The 13,539-nt window shown below is 37.4% G+C and overlaps 1 pseudogene; it reads left to right on the top strand.

The window, feature by feature from the left end:
* Nucleotides 1–433: 433 nt before the first annotated feature.
* LOC121033242 (importin subunit alpha-8-like) lies at nt 434–13,108 on the top strand (annotated as a pseudogene).
* The last annotated feature ends 431 nt before the right edge of the window (nt 13,109–13,539 follow it).

Raw genomic sequence — 13,539 nt, 5'->3', positions numbered from 1 at the left:
AAAAAAATTTTTTTTTCAACGTTTATTTATTTTGGGGACAGAGAGAGACAGAGCATGAACGGGGGAGGGGCAGAGAGAGAGGGAGACACAGAATCGGAAACAGGCTCCAGGCTCCGAGCCATCAGCCCAGAGCCTGACGCGGGGCTCGAACTCACGGACCGCAAGATCGTGACCTGGCTGAAGTCGGACGCTTAACCGACTGCCACTCAGGCGCCCCTGTAAGCATGATATTTTTAAGGAAATACAGTGTGAGATTTGCTTGAAACAGATATCCTACATGGGTATAAATCTCTAATTAATATTTTTTTTCTAAAATTCTGTAGTTAGGCCCACAGAGTCCACAATCCCTAAATAGGTAACTAAGTCTTTAATGGGAGCTTCAGATGTGACTTCAAAATCCCTTCTCTTCCCCCTTAGTAAACATTCGCGTGCAATGTCCACACATCATTCTCCTGATGTTCCTCATGGGGAGCTATACTTTCAGACAGTAGGTATTACAGAGCACAACGCCAAAAATTCCTTCGTACGGTCAAAGAGGTCTTGTGTGGTTCTAAGAAAATATTCAGGGAAGTGGGAGCTAGCTTCAGAGCTGGTAGGCGCCTGGTGGCAAATCTTCCTCCTAGTGATGAAGAAACACTCATTTCTGCTCTCTCGCAATCTTTCAAGGTCATCTCTGCCAAGAGTATGGCACACACTGGGGAGGTTCTGATGGCCGATTTCCAAATAAGCCACCTTAGGGGTGACCTAGCTTCGTACCACTACTTGAGGACAATCCTATCTTTAGAACTAGACCAAAGGCAAGATTATATATTGTTTTATTGGAACATTTAACAGGTAATGTTTATTAAGTAATTGCTGTTGTATCCGACACTGTACTAAATGTTTTAACTGCATTATGTTCAGTAATACTCTCAGCAGTGGAATGAGGTACTAAGTACTATGATTATACTCTTTGCTTTTGCTGAGGCAAAACAAAACAAAACACAAACCAAACAAGACACAACACCAAAAACCTTAAGATTTAAGGAGTCTTTGTAACTTGATCCGGCCATACAGTACGTGAAGGCTATGATTACATGTACCATACTGTCTTCTAGGAAGGAGTTGATTTCTTTTTGACAGATTCCTATCCCTTATTCACTGTTAGATTTCTCTGGAATTAAACTATACTTGTGATTATAAAAGTTGTAATTTCAACACTCGGTGATTTTAATTTGTTTTAAATATAAAATATTCAGAACTAGTGACCTAAGTCCTCTAGATTTGAGACTATAAAACCTTGAGACATGTAGAATGTTCATCTTCCCATTGCCGCAATTATGTGGGTCGAAATGAAACTACAAAAAATGTATTGGTCCGTCGTTATAAGTTAGAAAGATTATCCCAGATGTACCAGTTTGCCTAAAAGGCAGCTGATAAGCTATTTAAATATAAAGTGTGTTTTAGCTGATAAAATGTCAGTAAAACCAAAGATGAATGAATGTCATGGAAGAGTCAGGTTAATTAGGAAATGATCCCCTGAGTACCATCTGGCATATAATGGAATTAGTGATTTTAACACTTATGCATTGATGCAAAGCCAAGGGGCCACGAAAAGAGAGTGTTTTATTCTGATAATTAAAGAATCGGAATATTCCAAGGCACTGGGACGTTTATGAGGTCAGGCCCTCTTTTATGTTTCAGTCATCCCCAAAATACCATTTACTAGTAATGTGCAGCTCATTTTGAAGATTTTGAAGATTTCTTCATTTGTGCAATACCTCATGAATCCTGTATTTTAGCACCTGATGGGTATTTTTATTTTGTGCCAGAAACATAATCCTTACATCAAGCTGAATATGTGTCTGTAAAAGAACAACTATGAGAATTGAATAATTTTTAAGTATTTGGAGTTGCTTTCTAAATATTAATGCGCTTTATTATGTTCACTTTTACTTGAAAATTTAATATAATTTGTTAAATATTATATACTCTAATGTAATACATACTATATATGCAAAATATACTATATAATATATACTATATAAATATACTTTATAGTATATAAAAGTATATAAAGGTATATGCATATATATCATATATATCTAATTCACATATTTTATTAATATATGGCTAACTTTTATAAACAACCCAATTTTTAAAAGTACAGAACAAATACATATTTTATGTAAATATTCCTATATGAATATTATTTGTGACTAGCATGTAAAGAATTTCTATGAACATTTATCCATCTCCTCTCTTTATTTGAGTGTTATTTACTCTTTGTCTTATACTTCTTCTTCCTTACCAATTTTACTCATCTATGGTCAGCTTTTAGTCCATTATTCTAAACCTTATTATTTTTCTGAAGTGCCTATCTTAATTCTTACCACCTCATTCACAGCAGGAAGCCTTGCACCACTATTTTTGAAAAACATGAAAGATACAAGAATATTTATGATATCTTATGGGCTATACCCCTCTTATCCAATGACCAAAAATATTTCCAACAAATCTGTAGATATTTCATTCCACCTATACTGTGATTATTAAGGTCAAACTGTCTTGAGCCTATTTAAAAATATATATATATATATATATACATATATATAAACTTTAAAATCTCAGGAAATAGCAATTAGTCATAATTATAAACTAGATGGTTATACAGGTTATACTAGATAATGAAGGAAAACCTGAGATTGCACAGGGTCACTAGAAAAACAATTCTTACAAAAAAAAAAAAAAGAGGAATAAATAAGTTGTAATCTGAGGTCATTCCCCAAGTTTGATCAGAGCTCCACCGTTGTCCCCAAGATGTAAGTATCTTGGACAGTACTGGACAGGAGTGATAAAGTAATATCCAAGTTTTCATAACTATATGTCAAGTAACTATGATTGTTAACTAACATTTCTCTAAAAATTTCAACAAAAAAGTCATTTACTTATTCTTATATGGATGCCTTTAAGAGAGGAAAAAAGGAAATGAAGACAAAAGAAAGTGAAGAGTAAAGGTGAATCTATCACCATGGGAGAAACACTTATGGGTTTAATCTCACACACTATACAAAAATTAGTTCTAAATGAATTAAAGACTTAAATATAAGGCTGAAACCATAGATCTATAGAAGAAAACAGGACAAAAGCTTCTTGACATTGGTCTGGCGAGGATGCAACTGCAAAGTACAGGCAACAAAACAAAATTGATAGATGGGATGGCATCCCATTAAAAGGGGTTCTGCACAGCAAGAACACAACCAGCAGGGTGAAAGGTAACCTATGGAACAGTAGGAAATCTTTGCCTGTTGTACATCTTATAAGGGTTAATATCCAAAATATATAAGGAACCTACACAGCTCAATAGCTAAAAACTAATAACACCAATTTAAAAAATGTACAAAGGACTTGAATAGACATTTCTCAAAAGATGACACACAAATGGCCATCTGGTACATGAAAAGGTGCTCAACATCACTAATCAGCAGGGAAATGCAAATCAAAACCACAATGAGCTATCATCTCACACCTGTTAAAATGACTATTATCAAAAAGTTAAAAGCTAAGTGTTGGTGCACTGTTGGTGGTAATGTAAATTGATATAGCCATTATGGAAAACCATATGGAGGTTCCCTTAAAAGTTTAAAATTGAATTACCATAAGATCCAGCCATTCCGCTTCTGGGTATATATCCAAAGACAGTGAAATTAGTATCTGGAAGAGATATATGCATCCCCATGTTTATTACAGCATTATTAACAATAGACAAAACGTGGACACAACCTAAGTATCCACTGACAGATGAATGGATGAAGGAAATGTGAGATACATATCTCTCTCTCTCTCTCTCTCTCTCTCTCTCTCTATGTATATATATATATATATAGAGAGAGAGAGATATCTATTATATATTATTATGGAATATTATTCATCCATAAAAAGAAAGACATTTTACCATTTGCAACAGCATAGTTGAAACTAGTGGATATTATGTTAAGTGAAATGAGCCAGACAAAGAAAGACACATACTGTGCGTTATCTCACTTAAGTGTGGACTGTAAAGTAGTCAAATTCATAATAGTAGAAAGTAGAAGGGGTTTTCCAGAGGCTGGGGGAAGAGGGAAATGGGAGATGTTTATCAAAAGTTACAATATTTCAGTTATGTAGAATAAATAATTTCTAGAGATCTAAACTGTGACAATATGACTCTAGTTAATCCTATATTGTATATTGTAAATGTGCTAAAATATTAATTATGTAAGATAATGAATATGTTAGTTAACTCAATTGTGACAAAGATTTCACAGTGCTGCATATATATATATATATATATATATATACATACATATATATATACACACACACATCAAATCATACATCTTAAATATATAGAATTTTTATTTGTCAACTATAACTCAACAAAGGTGGAGAAAAAAAACCTCAGGAGTCAGTTCTGCTTACTGGGTGAGTCTGGGTAACAGGTAAAGAAACTTTCTATGTGAAGCCTCTGAAATGTGTGTGTACTAGAAGTAATTGACATAGAATTATTAAGAAAAAAACTCCAAATATCATCTGGTATTAGGGTATTAAGAACAATTCCTTCAAAGAAATGTGTTCAGAACATATTTGTAGCAATTTTCGTATTTCTCGACGTCATTATTTTACTACGATTTTTTATAGTTTAATTAAAAAAAATTATACATCTAATCTCTTTACCCCATCTTTCTTCCCGTCTCCATAGATTTTTCCATTGTTACAAGAAACATGCCACCTTGATGCATATTATTTGAGAAGCACGTGTACCATTAAAAAATGTAAGTATAAAAGTTATCCAAGCTTGAGTTTAAGTGATTCACACTTTTTGCAATGTTTTTTTTTATCCATCAGTGCAGAAGACGTTAACAGAGATGGTCTTCTAGAAAGATGTTTACTGAAGCCAAATGCAAAACAAAAAAGTGTAATTGTCTTTTGTGTCTCTCTAGGCCTGAGAAAGAAAAGTCGATTCTTAGGAACAAAATGAGATGTGTGCATAACTAACTTTCTTAATTTTGCTGCAATACTTCCATTTTCCTGCTTCCTCCCATTTTCCTCTTTCATCTTGGTTGCTAGAATGGTAAATGAGAATCCTAAGCCTAGTTCTCTGTCTCTTCTCTTGGCATTTACTTCTAGCTGCTGTATGATCTTTGATGTAGCTCTTCTCCAGTGAGTGTAAGAGATCTGTAGTAACACAGCGCTGGGCATTTGCTCTCACAGTCTTAGAAGATGGTTGGTACAGAAGCAAACTCACAGGATCACAACAGAAATATTAACTTACTGTGTATTAATGTGTACTTGTCATTATTTCATTAATAACAATGATGCAAATATAAGTCAGTTGATTTACATGATTGTTAGGACAGGACCTGGTAAAGTCCTCAAACCTTTGTCCATTTTGGAGCCAAGCCATACGCCAAACCTGTTGAAGTACATGGAGACAAGGAAGCTGGGCTGCCAAAATGATATGATTTCCAGATGCAGAGAAAAGGTCTGAGATGTGGAAGGGGGGAATGGTTCAACAAGTAGGTAGTTTTTTAGATCCATCTTCAAAAAAGATTCATGCTAAACTCTTGGATATTTCAATTCTCAAGAATCCTTATGGAAGATTCAGGGAAGAAGGAAATCATTATGTGAATCTTTATGAAAGATTCAGGAAAGAAGAAAATCATTCCATTGTGTGTGTATATATATACACACACAATGGAATATTACTAGATGATCAAAAAGAATGAAATCTTACCCTTTGCAACAACATGGATGAAACTAGAGTGTGTTATGCTAAGTGAAGTAAGTCGGACAAAGAAAGACAAATATCATATGATTTCACTCATATGTGGAATTTAAGAAACAAGACAGATGAACATAGGGGAAGGGAAGCGAAAATAAGACAAAAACAGAGAGGGAGACAAACCATAAAAGACTCTTCAGTACGGAGAACAAATTGAGGGTTGCTGGTGGGATGTTGGGTAGAGGGATGGGCTACATGGGTGATGGGCATTAAGGAGGTCACTTGTTGGGATGAGCACTGGGGGTTATATTAAGTGATGAATCACTAAATTCTATTCCTGAAATCATTATTACACTATATGTTAACTAACCTGGATTTAAATATTAAAAGTTTCATTCAAAAAAAAAATATATATATATATATGGAGAGAGAGAGAGAGAGAGAGAGAGAGAGAGAGAGAAAATCAGGTGTCCCATACATTTGTTGAGTTTAGAACTCTTTAAGCCTTTTGGAGCTTAGGTAGAGCTTGTAATTATTAGCAAAAAAAAATCCACCTGGAATTTGATGTAGATTGTGTTTAAACCACAGATTAATTTATGGATAATTGGCATCTTAAAATATTGACTCTTATGATATATGAACATAGTATATCTTTAAAAAAAGAAGAAACTCACTAGCCTACCTATGCAGTAAAAGAAAGACAAGCATAAACAATTGGGATGATGGACGGGAAGTGTTTATTCCATGAGGGCAAGGACAGTGGCTGTTTGGCTCAACATTTTATTTCACATTCCCTTGCACAGTTTCTGACCGGAGTTTCTGGATACATCTGTAATAATTGAACGTCAATAATATGAGTAGAACTTTGTGGAGCAATCCAGAGGCAAGTAGTATTGGCAAGAAAATTGGCAGAGAACTAGTAGCATATTTAGAAGATTCAAGACCTCAAATATGAAAGATTAGACAAAAATCATTCTTATAAGACCCTCATTTTGATTTTTGCAGTCTCAATGGTCTTGTAATACTTAATGCCATGGAAGCAAATATATACATTAAACCTCATCTCTTTGTGTGTAGAAATAAGATCTAAACCATTAGAATTGAATTCACCAGGCCCTCAGTGCCTTTGAACTCTGAAATGCAGAGACCTCAAGCTCTCCCAGGGAATGTAGACTAGAGAAAATGTGAAAGTCTATGGTTTCTGTGTGATGAAATGGCAGTCAAAATACTTATTAAAGTATAGTATAGGGGAGCCTGGGTGGCTCAGTCAGTTGGACATCCGACTCTTGATCTCAGCTCAGGTCATGATCTCGCAGTTGGTGAACTCAAGCCCTGCACTAGGCTCCATGCTGATGGTGCAGAACCTTCTTGGGATTCTGTCTCTCCTTCTCTCTGGCCCTCCCTCACTTAGGCGCTCCCCCCCCCATCTCAATAAATAAACAAATGTTTTTTAAACAAAATAAAGTCTAGATGTAGACTCCTATATATGTAAATGTGCTATATGTATTTCAAACCCTGAAAAAAAAAATCCCCTTCCTCTGGAAACGATACTGACAGCACCCTATTTTAAGCAGAGACTAACTGACAAGGGGCACGTAAGCAGAGCAGATTTCTCCAATTCTTGAAAAGCAGCTGCGGTCAAGGTTGGTGCAATTTACACGACTTACACTTAAAAGGCAACCCACTGCTCACTTCTCCAGAAAGATAATTCTAAAAAGGTCACTTTGAGGGAATTAAACACTTTAAACACACCCCTTCTTAGCTCTGCAGATAATGTTGCACAAGCCTTCAGTTAGGTGTCCTTCCCATTTTTAAGTGGGTGTTACTAATATCTGTAAGGTGGGCTCTTAATGCTGCCTGAAGGTTTGGTTCACTCAGATTGTCTCAAATTGTAGTGGTAATGACAACATAATAAAAAGTAAACGGCTTTAGTGTTTTCTAATGAAGCAACCATTCTCCAACTGATTTTGCTCAGTGTGTGTGTACATGTGTTTCTGTGTGTCTTTATCAATAATGCAAATCTTCCTTGAAAACCAAGAATAACACCATGAAAGTCAAATGCCTTCTCCTTCCACAACTGGTAGGAAATTTCTGCCAAAATAGTCATTGCCACGAGATGCTTCGAAAATTCTGCTGCGTTGTTGTTACAGATTTGGTAGCAGCTAATCTTTTTGACATTATATAAATTAGAGTATAGTGTGGTAAATTACTGTCCCAGCAGGAGATGCACTTCTGGAAGAACAAACACTCTGAATCTTGAGGATTAGGTAATCAGAAAAGGTAAATTATTAGAGGTCAATTAGTCCATTATGTATTTATTTCCCTGATTGATGACATATATAAAATAGACATTTTGCATTTTAATTCAAGAGTTTTAAAATGTGAAGACTAAATAAAATTGCAGTGAATTGACTCACTCCTAGATGGCCTATAATTACCCTGACATCTTAATACATTTAACTGACAACATCACAAAAATCCAGCCAATATGAGAACCTTGGGGCCACTATTTCCTTTGTATAAAAACAGATATTTTATTTGCGTTTTTGCTGGTATTAAAAGAGTGGCTATATTTTCTGAAGCATTTTAAACACTTGTTAGATTTATTCGCACTTTAAGAGTAATCAAGAAGAGCTTAAGAAGTCATATTTTTATAGGATAAATAAGTCAGGAGGATGAAAAGTATAGCATAGAGTCAACAATAATGTAATGGCTTTGTCTGGTAACAGATGGTAACTACACGTACCGTGATGAGCATTTTGTAATGTATAAAATTGTCGAAACCCTATGTTGTACACCTGAAACTAATATAATATGTCAACTATATTTTTAAAGAAAAAAGAAAGAAAGAAACTGTAGTTCTGTAATTGGAAAGCATGTTTGCTCTGGAATTCTTGGAACCAAGTTTCTTAACTTGTTTTGCTTTTGGGTTTCTGACCAGATAAAAAATATTTTGTATCTGTGAAGGCCGTGCTCAGATTATGGGAATCTAGATTATAATTGGGTATGTTATACTGTACTGATTATTGACAGGGTGCCTCAGTGAGGTGGGCAATTCGCTCCAATTGACGTACTAGAATCTTTGAATCTCATTCCTTGTGTAAATACATGCTTCCTTTGTACTTTACGGACTTTGGAAAACTGTTCTTCTGGTCGGCTTGAGTTGATTCAAAAGCAGACTTCTTGGCAAAAGAACATCATCAAGGATCAGGATTTCAAGACAAATGGAGGGGGTAACATATGCCCAAAGGCAGGCGCCATCAGAATCCAGGAACCTGGGGATAGTGTTTCTATTGCTATGTAAGGCTGTGTATGCATGTGTGTATGGTAAAATACTGTTAGCCTTTGGAATGTTATGCTTTTATCTGGCTTGGATGTAGTTGTTTGTTTGTTTCTTTGTTTGTTTGTTTGTTTCTCAATAATAGAACCAGGATGAGGATATTGGCTCTGATTCGTAGGGCACCATTTATTTTCTTAGAGGACTGGCCCCAGTTCATATTTTCACAGTCAAGGACCCTGATAGAGAAAGAGCCTCCTAGTGGTTTTGGAATCTAGAAGGCAAAATAATTCATGTGAACTCAGTTGATGTTTCTTGAAACAGCTGTTATGGAAAAACAACACTGAAACTGATAAAAAATGCCAGTTTTTTTTAATGTCAAAAAAATCCCTTTGAGACAAAGCAAGATCTCCTTCTACAGCTCATTGTGAAAACTGAGTGACATTGGAAAAGGACAATTCTGACTACATAATATGTCTTTAACTTTGGGTTTGTAAATATTTTTACGGTTTGAAAGGATAAGTTAAATGTCAACAAAACAAAAGACTTCCAGTGATAAAATTGCTCTAAAAATAATTTTAAAAACTTTTAATTTCTGTTCAGCACAAAAGCCTACAGTTAATAAAGAGTGATAATAGACTAATTTCCTGTTTACTATTATAACTGCTTGCTTTGTAACCTTGGTGAGGTTTTCTTTTTCTTCTTAATTAACTCTTTAGTAGCTATACTTGCAAAGTTAATAAATAATACGATTAGGGCTTGTGTTATTTTTTTCAAGGTAACCGTTTAATCCTTTCTTTGAACACATACACGTGATTAAAAATGCCCCTTACGCACAATAGAAAAAAAAAAAATAGTTCATTCACGTGATAGCACATTCCTGAACTCTGCAGTGCTTAGGCTTAGTAATTTTTCTTCTACACTCTTCTCCAGATTCCTCTGCCTCTGGTACCGTTGTCTTCAAGGGTAGCCTGCTTTTCCATAAAGGACAGTCCTGGTAGAGACCTTTCACAGCCACCTCGAGCCCTCCCAGCAGGGGCTCTCAGAACATCCCATTCTTTCTTCCCAAGGTTAAATGAATGGCCTACACCAAATCTCATGACCTAATGTCCGTGTGCACGGCCCTTGCGTGAATACCACTAGGCAATAGCTTCATAGACACTGAGTTTTATTGAAGAAAAACCACAAACCAGACAGCATAGTCCCTGTATACATACAGAAGCAGCAATTTCAGGTTAACCTTTAGGGCTTTGCCAGTCCTGCCATGTTTTCTAGCCAGCCTCTCTCCCGTTCTCCCTTTGGGTGGATTTAAAACACGTGTGCTCTTTTCAGATATTCTCCACCTCACTGCAAATCACCTCAACGGTGACTTCTCTTTCCTGTCAACAATTCTTTACATGGGCATTTTTACCTACCGGTTTCCTTCCCTTTCCTGATGCACAGGAATCCATCCCTCACTTTTCTGTGTCTATGGAGATTCCACTTTGTTGATTATCTACGTATAGTCCATTCTTTTTTGAACAAGCTTTAACCCAACATGAAACTAAATAACTTTCTGCCATTGTTCATTCTCCTCTGGCTTTTTATCTTCACTGTCCACTTTTCTGCTGAGACTTTTCTGTGCATGTTTTTTACCGTTTGGCTTTTCCCATATGCTCTGAAATATCCTTAGTATTGATCAAATGCTCAAATACCAAGTAGAGCATAAAATCGTAGCTCTTCTAGAATTATGAGACACGGATGTTCTCGGAGAAAACAGGGAGGAGAGATTACTAACTGGAGTAGCTGAGCAATCATTAATATATTTGTTGCACTAAATTTAGAAAAATGTCATTGGCTGCATAATGACTGACCATACAATCTCATGTGTAAATTATGATCTTTTTGAAAATCAATACTATGTGTTAGAATTATGTATTACTTTACTCAATGAATATAAATGCTTAATCAATATTTTATGGGAGATGAGAGAATGTGTATACATAAGTGCAAGTGTAAATACTGAGTCCCCAAGTACAGCCCTTGACAGACTTCTGAGACACTCAAAAATATCACTAAAAAAGTATACTTTTTTAACTAGAGTGATTCACCCTTAGTATACTTAGTTCAAAGAATTTTTGCTGCCATAACAATGAAAATGCCATGCATTCCCTGAGGAATATTAATAGGAATTATGAATTTTTAAAGTTTTTTAATGCATCAATAATTTCCTTCTTGCAAAATAGCCTTAAACTTTGGGAGAGTCAGGTAATACCACTAATCTATCAGTGAAAGAACTGACAACTAGGAAAGTTAAATAGCACTGTGGATGATATTAAATTCTACCTTCTATTCAGTCACAAATTGGAACTTGGGTTTGAGGCTTTGAATATTACTTTCTTTCTATTTCATCAATCCCAGTGGCTTCCTGCCAGGGGGTTACTTCTTCCTATCAATACGCTGAGTTTAAATGCTCCAGGAGAGAGGCGCATGGGTGGTTCAGTTGGTTAAGCATCGAATTTTGGTTTAGGCTCTGTCATGATCTCGCAGTTTGTGAGTTCAAGTCATCGGGCTCCATGCTGACAATGCAGAAACTGCTTGGGATTCTCTCTCTCTCTCTCTCTCTCTCTCTCTCTCTCTTCCTCCCCTGCTCATGTCCTCTCTCTCTCGCTCTCAAAATAAATAAGCTATAAAAAATTTAAAAAAGAAGCTCCAGAAGAGAGGCCAAGAAAATTAAAGTACTGGAGAAAAGATGCATCTATCAGATGGCAATAGCCAATGGCTGTTAGCCTGAAGATGGCTGAGAAAGGTGAACAGGCTCTAAAGAAATGGAACATCAACAATCTCTCCCCTGACCCAGCTTCTGAAGAGCCATCCAAGCCAGTCAGCCTCATCCTGCATGAAGTAATCAATGGTGTGTATGCCTCAGATCCAGACTTACATTTCCAGTCCACTCAGGAAGCTAAGAAAATGCTGTCCCAGGAAAAGGAACCTCCTCTAAAACAGACTGTTGAAGGAGAGCTCTTTCCTAGGCTTGTCGAGTTCCTGAAGTCATCCCTTTACCCCTGCTCGCAGGCAGAGGTAATCTGGATTCTGACCAACATTGCTTTAAGGACTTCAGAGAAGACCTGAGCCATTGTGGAAGGACGCTATCTGTCTCATCTTTGATTGAGCACCTGTCTTCCTTCCACAGGACTGTGTGTGAACACACAGGGTGGGTTCTTGGTTACACAGCAGGAAACCACCCAGAGTTCAGAGACATCATCTCAAGCAATGCCATCCCTCATTTGCTGACCCTGGTTTCACCAACCACATCAGTCATGTTTCTGTGGAAAATTACATGGGTTTTGTCCACCCTGTGTCAAAGTAAGAACATAAACCCTTTTGAAAATGCACTAAAGCAAATGTGGCCCATCCTCTTCCGTCTCCTTCACAACTACGACAGCAACATTCTCTTGGACACCTGCTGGTCCCTGTCCTTCCTCACCAATGGCTACAATGAGTCCTTTGGCCACGTATTTGGTACAGGATCCTGCCCGGGTTGGTCAGCTAATGAACAGCTCAGAGCTCGATGTCTTGACCCCCTTTCTCCACACTGTGGGAACACTGTCACTAGAATGGGTCTGCAAACCCAGGTGGCCATGGCTCAGGCATGCTGAATGTGCTGCCCCAGCTTGCGATGGTGTGCCCCAAGGCCTCCATCGAGAGCAGGCAAGCCTGGGACCTGAGCTCCATCGCTGTGGGGCCCTGCTGGCACATCCAGCCTGCAACAGTCTCCTTCCCTTGGTGGCTCTGCTAAAAAATGGAGAATTTAAAGTCCCAAAAGAGGCTGCCTTCACTGTGGGGCACTGCGGACCAGTTGACCTAGCATGTCCACTCCGGAGTATTGGAGCCACTGGACAATCTTCTCATCATCCAAGACACCAAAACTGTTGTCATTTTCCTCGACACCATCTCTTGTCTCCACTGTGTGACAGAGAAACTGTCTGAGAAGGAAAACTTGTCTTCTGACAGAACTCAGTGGGATTGATAGACTTGAAGTTTACAACCTCATGAGGAACATCATGTGTCCAGACTTCTTTAGACACTATAGAGAGCAGCTTCACTGAGAAAGAAGACAATGGCATAACATTCCCAGTCCTAGGCCAGGATCATGAATTCTTAAATCGCTTACCAGCAACACAGTTACCAAAGTTCCACAACTTCTAAACCAATGAAGAAAACCTCAAGGATAACTTTCTGAAGGAGTATCCCTCCTAGATTCTAGTGTTTCAGAGGTGTAAAGATTTTTAAACTGAATATTAGTTAACATTTCCCACACTTTCACTGCCATGTAAAGAACACGTATAACTACGGGCCCCTGGGTGGCTCAGTCGGTTGAGCGTCCGACTTCGGCTCAGGTCATGATCTCACTGTCCATGAGTTCGAGCCCTGCATCAGGCTCTGTGCTGACAGCTCAGAGTCTGGAGCCTGCTTCCGATTCTGTGCCTGCCTCTCTCTCTGTCCCTAACCCACTCGCATTCTGTCTGTGTCTCTCTCA

Source organism: Herpailurus yagouaroundi, unplaced genomic scaffold, assembly GCF_014898765.1.
Source record: "Herpailurus yagouaroundi ecotype Mexico unplaced genomic scaffold, PumYag 142, whole genome shotgun sequence".
Lineage (NCBI taxonomy): Eukaryota > Metazoa > Chordata > Mammalia > Carnivora > Felidae > Herpailurus > Herpailurus yagouaroundi.
Note: the sequence above shows the minus strand (reverse complement) of the source record. Positions and strands in the feature narration are given on the sequence as shown.